Source organism: Rhynchophorus ferrugineus, unplaced genomic scaffold (genome assembly GCF_030347505.1).
Source record: "Rhynchophorus ferrugineus isolate W39M unplaced genomic scaffold, kcgeb_rfMv2 rfM2, whole genome shotgun sequence".
NCBI lineage: Eukaryota > Metazoa > Arthropoda > Insecta > Coleoptera > Curculionidae > Rhynchophorus > Rhynchophorus ferrugineus.
Genome location: NW_027472581.1, coordinates 76,808,627 through 76,820,788, shown reverse-complemented (window position 1 = coordinate 76,820,788; position 12,162 = coordinate 76,808,627).

Here is a 12,162-nt window from a genome sequence, read left to right as displayed (position 1 = left end):
AAATATTTAATATATGAATGGACGTCTTTTTAGTGACGCAAGAAACAATTTTATGATTTGTGTAAACAACTTTAATTAAAATTTTCCAATACGATCTGATTATTTAAAATAATTTAGGTTTTAACACAATACGTTTGCATTTAAACAAAATTCTAATTCCAATAAAAAACTTCATTAATTCGATGATATGATGGTTAAAATAAAAATAGAACTACTAGAACTGGAAAGTATGTTGTTTTATTTTCCTTTTTTTTAATGTTTATTTATAGGTTATAATTAAATTTTTTCCCAAAATCCACATTCATAATCGGATTCAGTTGTGAATATCTTGAGGGAAACGGTTTTCATTGACTTTCCATAGTCAAAACTAATCAATTATAAGCTTGAGGCATTCCAAGAGCCTTGCATTTAGAAGCTTCTAGATGTTAGGAAATTATAGCTGATTTTTTAGTCAATATTTTAGTCTTTTCTTCTTTTATTCTCAAGCAAATATATTAATTTTTAAGTAATGCGAACTGTACGTGAATCTATATTCTCATAATCCATTCATAATTGGAATGTGATCAGAGTAATAATAAAGTTATCAATTAAAAAACATTAACAAAACATACGACAAGATGTTTAAGAAAACATACCCAACAAGGATTTAAATTTACAAAAGAAAAGTTAATATTCATCTGTTAAACTCAAAAGTGATCTATTAAATGCGGTGACATTTCAAGGTAATTATATCAACGGCTTGAATGTATTTTGATGAACGGTCTATTTAGTTGAAAATGCGATGTATTAAAACAATCATCTGTGAAATAACGTTTCTTTTAATGAACTAGATTGACCAGCTAGAAACGATCCATAAAGTCTTCCATCATATGGAGAGTAAACAGAAGCTAATCGTGGGAGGCTCAAAATTACAACTTCGACATTAACTGCATTTATTGCTCCCCTCTAAAGGATGATTCCTCCATGGACAAAGTCGAGCTTCTCGCCAATTCATTCGAGAATCAAATTAAATGCTTTCCATTTCTTGGCCCACCTCAACAGACGTTGTACATCATAAATAACACTGTCCCATCTCTGAAGAGAAAGAAACCTCCAACCAGTGCATCTCCTGAAGAGCTTAGTCTCCTCCAGAGACCTAGAGCTTTCGATACAACGTCTGGTTTCTAAAAAGGTTCCAGGCCCAGATGGTATAACGTTAAACCATCTGAGAAACCTCACTAGCAAGCAACTATCAGAGCTTGCCAACATCATCAACTCCATTCTGAGGTTAAAGCATTTGCCGAAGAATTGGAAACATGCGCTCGTCGCTGTCCAATCCATCTGTTTAGTTTGATTAGTTTATTCCAAACTTACAGAAAAAGCCATACTACAAGTTTGGCACCACGCTTTTCAAAGCTAAAAAGCTTGGTCTACCAACTGACCTAACCTCCCTGGTAGATTAATTCTTCAGAAACATTCCCACACAGCATTGTCTGCAGATGACACAGCCTTCTTTACAACTGGCTACAATTCCGACACTATTCGCGATAGACTCCAAGTCCAACTGAATCAGACGATTCAGTGGTACAAATTCTGGCGGCTGCAGATTAATCCGAACAAAACTCAGGCTATTCTGTTCCACCGCAAGAAGAAGTTCTGAGCCTACCGCCTCCAAATCGATAAAGTTCCTATTGCCTGGCTCCAGAAGATATTAGACATCGGTCTTCAGTTCCACCGCAGGTTCTAGTGATCAGCCCAAATCCAGCACGCTATCTGCAAAGGCAATGGTGTGTATAGTCTTCTCTTCCCACACCTCTGCAGAAAAAGTAAACTCCCAATCCCCTAGAAGGCAACTCCGTTTAAAATGCTAGTCCGTCCAGTCTGCCTCTTCGGAGCACAGGTGTGGTACAGGTACGTCTCTGAGAGACAATACAAAAAACACCGCACGTTACTCAATGCCCCATGGTTTATGGAGAACGTCAATACTCATTTTGAATCAGGCATCCCGTTCATGAAGAATTTCGCGAACACGCTCAGTGTAAGGTTCTCCCTAGGCGCCTTAGAACACGACAATATCTGGATCAAATCTCTACCAATCCACAATTCTCGGTAGATAACCAACTACTACAATCCCAGTCGTAACGCAGAGTCTCTGTCGCCCGCAAAACACTCCACTATCCCGAACCTAAAGCAACATCATCCAAAAGACCATTTGGTTCTAGCTGGTCAGTCTGGAAAAAGAAAAAAAAGCTCATGTTGCTTATGGGTATGTAACATCCGAATTATCACGATGGAAAATGATATTTCTAATCGTTACAGCATCACACTTTCCTGTGACATACAATAAAAATTAAATATACTAATACTACGACCATCTAAATAGGTTAAAACCTTAAGTTAGTCTAGGAGATTCATCTATATTTTCCAATGAAATATTCATGACCTTGTCTTGGTGAGAATATGGTCGGATCAGTAAGGTGTAAATTATTAGGAGCCACTAAAATCGAAGTCAATTGTACAAATTGATCGGTATATTGTTGCAGAATAACAATAGCAAGTAAAAGACTCAAACTAATCCTCCTGTATGACAACTGTTGGCTACATATTGCAAGTGTTGTAAAGGATACATATTCATCTTTGCGCACGATATCATAATGTCTTCATAAAGGTGAGAAAAAGTTGTAGAAAATAATGAGTAATATAATAATTAATAATTTAATCAATAATTGATTAATATTTATAACATTTTTTGATAATTGCATTTATATCGAATTAGCTGTAAATTGCTTTTTATATGAACTAGATTTAATGTAATCATTATTAATGCATGTGGATTTTTACTGACTTGGCAAACATCGAAAAAAAAATAGTTGATATATCATTTTTAGCATTTTCGCACCACTGTATTTGTCAATCGAAAATTGTTGTAAATGTTAGACAGTTAAGTTGCTAGTTATTAGAGCATAAAAACGTAAGTAGATATATTTATTTATATAAAATGGGATAAAACTTTGAACTCTACAATCTCTGTAAAATGTATACAATATATTGCTTCAGGGAAACAAAAAGTAATTTAATTTAAAAATATTATACAGGTTTGACTTGTTATTTCAAGACTTATCACTCAAAATGTTAGAATAGGAATAGATGGAAATTTTATATACATCTATCCATTTGTTCAGATTGAGTTTACATAAGTTTCTTTACTGCTATTTCGCATATAAATTAATTTGAAAGCATTTAGAACAGATTGTGTTGCCAGTAGCATATTACTAGCATAGGGTACTTTTTTTTCATTTACTAGAATGACCAGCTAGAACCAAATGGTCTTTGGCTGATGTCGCTTCAGGTTCGGGATATGATTATTTTGCGGGCGACAGAGACCCTGGATTACGACTAGGACTGTCGTGGTTTGTTTACTACCGGGATTTGTGGACGGGTAGGGATTTTATTAAGATGTTGTCGTGTTCTAAGGTTCCTATGGAGTACCTCACACTGAGCATGTTTATGAAATTTTTCACAAACCGGATGCCTGATTCGAGGTGTGTATTGACGTTCCTCATAAACCATGGGGCTCTAAGTAACGAATGGACTCCATTGAGGCAGATTGGACGGACTAGCATTTTATACAGAGTCGCTTTCTGTGGGATTGGAAGTTTGCTTTTTCTGCAGAGTAGAGGAAATAAAAGGCTGTACACGCTATTTCCTTTACAAATGGCGTGCTCGATTTGGGCAGACCATTGGAATCTGCGGTCGAACTGGAGACCGAGGTATGAAACTTTCTGGAGCCATGAGATAGAGACTTTATCGATTTGGAGGCGATAGGCGCGAAACTCCTTCTTGCGATGGAACAGAATAGCCTGAGTTTTGCTCGGGTTAATCTGAAACCGCCAGAATTTGTATCACGCTGTCGCTTGGTTCAGTTGCACTTGGGGTCTTTTGCGTATTGCATCGAGGCAGTCACGGGTTGTGAAGAAAGCGGTATCATCTACATAAAATGCTGTGTGTGAAAGTTTGTAGAGCGGGAAATCAGCCATATAAAGGTTGAATAGGGCTGGGGCTGATGAAGCGCCTTGTGGGGCTCCTGCAGAGATTTACTTACGAGAGGAGACTGCGTCACCGATCTTCACCTGAAAGGACCTATCATCCAAGTATGAATCTATCAGGGATGTTAGGTCATTCGGTAGACCTAGTTGTTTTGCTTTAAATATTAGACCGTGGTGCCATACTTGGTCGAAAGGTTTGGAGACCTCTAAGAAGATGGCTCCTGTTTTTAGACCTTTTATCATTGCCTGCTGGATAGTTGCTGCGACGCGGGCAGCTTGATGGAGGCATGAATGTTTAGGACGGAAACCGAATTGTTCGTTCGGGATTTTGGGATGTGCGTCTGTGAAATCGTTTAATGCGTTTAATATCGCTTTTTCGGCAAGTTTGGAAAGTGAACTAATCAGACTAATAGGCTTGTAGTCAGAAGGGTTAGTGTTGGCTTATTTTTTAGGAATAACAACGACAAGCGCATGTTTCTAGAACTTTGGGAAATATTTTAACCTCAGGATGGAGTTGATAATGTTGGCAAGTTCAGATAGTTGCTTGCTAGTGAGGTTTCTTAGGTAGTTTATTGTTATTCCATCAGGGACTGGAGCTTTTTTGGAGCATAGGATACATTTGTAACCAACTAAAGTCTTACCAGCACGATTCACTTTTCAGTATGGCAATTCATCAAAGTGTGAATAAAAATCCAGACATATAAGTCGTGACCTGTCTGAGAAACGCTTCACTTCTTACGAATATATGAAGAAATGAGTCGATAACCGAGTAACCTGAAAAGATACATCGTGTTTTTGTAATTAAATCCGTAAATTTCAAAAAAAGCGGGAAAAAGTAACGGCTATCGATGGACAAGACTTAATAAAATACATTGTACCAATTTACTAATACCTATTACTTCGGGAATAACTAAAGATATTATAGGTTGTGCAATATCTCCGTCGATTATTATTAAAAAATAGACAAAATAGCAATTATATGTTTTATTCAGTTTTCTCTCTTAGGTTGTTCTCTCCAGCGATCTGACTACTCTGAAATAACATTATCGTCGTTGGGAATTGTTGGCTGGTCATCAGAAAATATGACAATTGCTGTATGATTGTAAATCTGCATGAAAAATTTTCTCCATCGTTTGATTTTATTACCACTGGTCTGTTATACATTGAATGAATGAAACTTTTAGTGAACTTAACGGATCTATATGATTTAACTTTTTAAATTTGTTGGCTAATAAATACATAAAACAAACAATCTGTACAATTCTTCGTACGAGGTTTGTGAATAAATGTAGAGACACTACGAACTACGAACAGTCTGATATATACAAGTGACATAGCTTGATTACACGTTTTAACGCATCTCTTTGTCCCCATACTCTTGAAGTAGTAGATCTTTACCCAATAAATTGAGCAGTTATTTTATTTAATATTACAATGGGTAGACCAAGTAAAGATGCAGCCCATGAAGGAAAATAGCGCTTCAGGTCTTGGAGCCCGCTAACTACCCTAAGTGATTTGACAAATGTTCCCACTAACCAACAAAATGTCCCCGCCGGGAATCGAATCCACGACCACCGTTTTGGGAGCTAAACGCTTTAACCATTACACCAGAGAAGCAGTTGTCTATAATATTTCTAAAAGATTTTTGCACTGATATCAGTTCAGCAATAATATTATACCCAGATATCTGATTATTTTAGATAAAAAATATGTGAAAACTTTATACGTGCCTTTGAAATTTGAGCGAGAAGATTTTTGTAATATTTAATGTAAATTTATGTAAATATAATATCATACAGCACAATACTACATAGACATCGTGTGATTCATCTTTGCTCTCAATTTTTCTTAAATGACAGTGCTGGATACTCATACCAATGAGCACTCAGTTAGGTATATTGATTTGGGAAAAATCTCCCCAGAAGTTGTTGTCAACTTGATCGGCATCTTTTAGAAACTTCCCTGGTATGTTCCAGAGAAAGTCGGCAATAGAACGATCCTCCTACTCTTGCGATAGTCGCGGGTTCAAATCCTGCTAGGGCATGGCCGTAAATTTATGTTTATGATTGTTGTTGCAGTAATTATGATTGTCCTTAATGCAAGAGTACAAAATCTAACGAAATAAATGATCCCAGTCAGGTTAATAACCAGGCTGGGTAGGATTGGATGTCTTCTGGAAGCGTCTCCAAGTTGGTCACTAGCCAGTCTGTAGTCAGCTAGTCTTCAAGCCACGGACCGTGGTTCGGATCCCACGTTATGCAAAAGGTCCAATCCGGACAAATCCTGATTGGTAAAAAAATATAGTCTAAAACATAACAAAAAATAAAAGAATAATGTATTATATATACACACTATTGTATTGCTGATTAACCAAGGGCCCTTTAAAATCATCTGTGGCATGATATTTTGTCTCACTCGTGAATATTAGATGTCCACATCACTTTCTAAACGTAATGCTTCTACAACGGTGACTTCCCTACTTCTATACGAAACTTGCAATCTGCAAGCGCACGTCTATAGTGCGTTTGCAGATTGCCATACTGCACAAACATTTAAGCGCTGATACGTTCTTAAGGTTTTATTGTCACAATAGAGGGGTGTCTCTTTACGCTAAATTGATATAATACGGGTTTCATCCTCTTCTTGACTCCCGAAATTCATAAAATGCAATACTATAATCGTATTTTCTCGATAACATGGTACATGTACTCTCTCTTATATAAGCCCTACAGTTCTTTTTTAAATAAATAACATTCCCCTTAACTAGATCCTGAACAAATTAGACCTCTAAAATATTTAAAACTATTCTCTACACATACTTAATCTCAGAATCTTAAATTAAAGTTGGAAATGAGTCAAGAAAAGATCCAGTAAGTAACATGTTATTCTTAACAGTTGATTATCGATTAGTAATAATATATTTAACTCTTAAAATAAGAATACCTGAAGGAGATTTTTATAATTCTACACGTAATCCATCACAGTTAAAAAAAATAAGATCAAGAGAAATTTAAAACACTACAATTAGTCGGAAACTGTCTGTAGAAATATTTTCGATAGTTTTTGAAACGAAATCGCTCTTAATAGTTGTAATTACGCATCATTGTTAACATAACTGTACTAGAACTGATATGTGACAGGAAAAATTGCTACAAATTACTCATTTCGTTTGCAAAACAGCATAAATTATAAATATTTATGAGAAACGAACCCGTTCAATATTTGCATCTTTATACGGCCAAAGTCAACTTCGATTAATTACCAGAACGTAAAATATTTCCTTGTGATTCCACCACAGGAAATAAAGTTATTTGCCATTTCATTTTTATTTCACTCTCACGATTTATCATTCTCATTAGCGTGTGAGTTTTATTCCATAATTTTATAGACGTCAGCGATATATGTAAATGATATTTCACAATTACATTCGCCAGTATAGTTATCATATATGTTTTTAATTTTCATTGCATATATTTGTAACAAATCGATATACTAATACTAACACAATTTGATGAATTTTTTGTATATTGACACCCTTTCTCCTTGAATATTGGATATAATTGTATTTGTCGTCAGCATTTACTATGTTTTCCCAAATGTTTGGCAGAATTTAAATTTGAAAAAGGTATTATTATAAACAAACATGTCCTGTTCAAATATTCTTTTTTCATACCGAGTGATATGTAATTAACTTTATCATTGACTTTAATTTTTGTCTAAACACAGGTACAGTGATCTGGTCGATCATATGCACACCTAAATAACATCTGGCGCCTACTTCAAACTGATCAGTTAGTGGTAATTGAATAATGTTGTAAATAGATAAACAACAGGTCAATTGAAAAGTGCCCCGCCTACCATAGTAAAACATATTTTTTTGTCAAAATAAGATTTATTATTCAACATAATTCCCTTCTAGGGTGATACACTGATTATAGCGACCTTCCAACTTTTCGATACAATTTTTGTAGTTCTATATCTCAACGAAAATTTCTTCCAAGCGAACATTCCATCCATTTCTAGATCCAGAGCATCAATTTCAAGTTCTGAGAACAGGAAATAGTCTCTGAGGGCCAGATCTGGAGAATACGGTTGATGAAGAAGCAATTCGAAACCCAATTCCTAGATATTTGCCATCGTTTTCACCGACTTCTGACACGGTGTCTTGGTGAAGCAGCACTTACTTTTTCTGCAAATGCGACCGTTTTTCGGCGATTTCGTCCTTCAAACGTTCCAATAACAGTATGTAATAGTCGCTGTTGATGGTCCTTCCTTTTCAAGGTAGTCAATGAAAATTATTCCATGAGCATCCCAAAATACAGACGCCATAAACTTGCCAGCCGACTGTTGCGTTTTCCCACGCTTTGGAGAAGGTTCATCGTGTGCAGTCCACTCGGATGACTGTCGATTGGACTTGGGAGTGAAATGATGGAGCCAAATGATTTATCCATTGTCACATATCTACGCACAAACTCAGGTTTATTACGCTTGATCATCTTCAAACACTGCTCAGAATCATCAACTCGTCGTTGTTTTTGGTCAAAAGTGAGCTCGCGTTGCACCCACTTTGCACAGAGCTTTCTCATACCCAAACATTCGTGAATGATGTACATGTTCAGTTGATATCTTTAGAGTATCTGCTTTTCTATTTAGTTTCAATTTACGGTCATTCGATATCATTTTGGGGATTTTTTAATGTTTTCGTCGGTAACAACCCCTTTTAGACGTCCACTGGGTTCACCGTCTTCGGTGCTCATTTCACCACGTATAAACTTAGCATACCAATCCTTGATGGTTGGGTTAATTTTATTTTGCTTGGCCAGTGTCCGGAAACTTGGCATCAAGCCAAGTTTTTACTTCAACTGAATGTTTTCCCTTCAAAAAGCAATATTTTATCAACACGCAAAATTCCTTTTTATCCATTTCTTTCGCAATAACAAAAGTTGCCTCTCTCAAAATGCTATAATTGACAAACTAGTGATCCGACAGCTGTCGAATTTATACACGCATCTTTCGAGGCTTTGGGCTAACTAAAAAACATATGGATTTAATTCTTATAGCGCCATCTATTTTTAGGGCGGAGACTTTTCAATTGAATAGTTTAGGTTTAGGTAGGCCTTAAGCTAAATTGTGTATATAGCAGAATATAAAATACATATCGTAGATAGGTTAAACAAGTTTTATGATTACTTTTATTTATTTATTACAACGACTATTATGTACATATTATATTTTAACAAGTTTTTTTTTGTTAAAATCTTTATCTTAATAATTTTTTACTTTTTAGTTAGTTCCTTATTTATTTTTTGAGATCGGATCATTAAAAATATTTTATTTTTCTCTTTCTAGTGTTAGATATTTACTCAATATATTACGCAGTTATTTTATTAAATATTAGAATGGATAGCCCCAGTAAAAGTACAGCCCGTATGAGGAGAAATAGAAATAAAGAAATAATCATTGAACATAATAAACTTTTGAGGCCCTGTGATCCGCTACATAGATTATCCGTTTCGAGATTCCGTTTAGATGATTTGACAAATGTTCCAATCAAACTAGAGCAAAAATAGTTGCTGCCCTGTTTGGAATCGAACCCACTACGTCCACGTGTGAGCTTAACGTTCTATCCATTACACCATAGAAACAAGTTAAATTATTTAAATTAGAACTTATTATATTAAACAATCGCTTTGATTGCTACGCATTGATCATGAATTACATCATTGTTGCGACGAAAAATCCGAAGTAGTTCAGTGTAAAAGCCATACAGTTTGCTTTTTAAGCACCAACCATATCATATGTGAAGTCGTAGAAACGTTGTAGGCAACTGTTTCTATGGTGTAATGGATAGAACGTTAAGCTCACACGTGGACGTAGTGGGTTCGATTCCAAACAGGGCAGCAACTATTTGGCAAGCCAAAGCGAAACAGATTTCTCTAAAAAATATTGTTTTAAAGGGCAATATTTACGGAAATATTAAAACGAGTCTATTGTTTACAGTGAAATAACACACACTCATATAATATAAGAACATTTTTGATATAAACATTCCTCGAAATTAATTCATAATACTAAAATCCAATTTTATACATTTTAAATGAATTATGTAATAACATATTCACTAAGGTATTTTGTAGTAATTATTTGCATGCACTAAGTTCATGTTATTACATAAAGACCGAATTGCAATTAATGACAATTAACAAAAATTCATTTAATCATAATGGTGGCACATTTACCCAATGAATAATTTAATATAACTTGTAACAAATAGGACTTGCTAGACTATGAATAGTAAAAATATTAGACATTTTCATTTAATTTGTGAATTACATACTGATGTATTAGTCCCGTTCTCGCCTATTTTCTGTATTAATGTAAGTACAGCAGAACAGCAATAAAAATTAATTTAATAACGATAGAAGTTAACATTAAACAAATTTATGTTTTAGAATTTAGAATAATATTGTAATTTTCTATATAGTTTTTAGATACTAAATACTTCCTCTTTATAAATATTAAACTAGATTAATCTCCTAGATCAATTGTTAATTTACTTGTGTGTTCTCTTGTATTCGACTAATTCCTAAGACTATTGTTTATAATATTTACAATAAGAATTAGAATTTAACCAATCATACACAATTGCTCAGTTCTGTTAAGTGTCCAAAAAAATGAATGAAACTTTTTAAGTGATAATTTTAATAAATCAGATAAATTAAAAATACAAGAATGAATATCATGGACCTGTAGCAATAATACACTGAGAAGGTTTCGAAGTAGCTACCTCCAGCGGCAATACACAGGTTTAAACGTAACTTGAAATGTTTGGCAATGGGTCGCAGGTCCTCTGGCGACTATCGGTCCCAATCGCAGCTTGCAAAACTTTTGTAGCGCTTAGCACAAGCCCTGACCTTTAAATTGGACCACATGGTCTAATACATCGGGTTGAGCTCCGGCGTGGAGGGAGGTCATTTTGCCAACGTGATGAAGTCCAGAAAATGGCCCCGGTACCAGTCTTGCGCCGTTTTAGCCTTATAGTCTGGAGCTGAGTCCTGTTGGAATCTCCATATCGCATCACCAAAGTACACAAAAACGACTGAAACATATTTTGGTCGTATTCGATAATGGCCGGCCGTGCCGGCAACCTTACGGATCAACTCATTCATCTTAATGATTGTGCGCTTGTGCAACTTTCCTCATCTGTGTGACCCGCTTATTACATGTTTCTGTTAAAATTTTTTTTTTCATTAAACATAATTCCCTTCAAGGGTGATACACTGATTATAGCAACCCTCGAAATTTTCGATACTATTGTTGTAGTACGATTTGTCCTTTGCTTTAAAATAGGCCTCAGTTTTGATGGTCAACTCTTCATTCGACGAAAATTTCTTCCCAGCGAGCTTTATTTTGAGATCTGAGAACAGGAAATAGTCGCTGGAGCCAGATCTGGAGAATACGGTGGATGAGTTTTCTTGTCATACGGTGCAATGTCTTGGTGAAGCAGCACTTCCTTTTCCTTCAAACGCGATCGTTTTTCGGCGATTTCGTCTTTCAAACGGACCAATAACGCTATGTAATAGTCACTGTTGATGGTCCTTCCTTTTTCAAGGTTGTCAATGAAAATTATTCCATACGCATCCCAAAATACAGACGCCATAACCTTGCCAGCCCAGTGTGGCAAATACTGCTTCGAATCATCAACTCGTCGCTGTTTTTGGTCAAAAGTGAGCTCGCTCGGCACTTCGCACAGAGCTTTCTCATATCCAAATATTCGTGAACGATATGATGTACACGTTCAGTTGATGTCCTTAGAGTATCTGCTATTTCATTCAATTTCAATTTATGGTCATTCAAAATTATCTTGTGGATTTTTTAAATGTTTTCGTCGGTAATAACCTCTTCTGGGCGTCCACTGCCTTCACCGTCTTCGGTGCTCATTTCACCACGTCCAAACTTAGTATATCAATCCTTGATGGTTGATTTTCCTGGGGCAGTGTCCGGAAAGTCAGCATCAAGCCAAGTTTTTGCTTCAACTGTATTTTCCCTTCAAAAAGCAATATTTTTTCAACACGCGAAAATCCTTTTTATCCATTTTTTTCACAATAACAAAAGTTGCTTCACTCAAAGTACTATA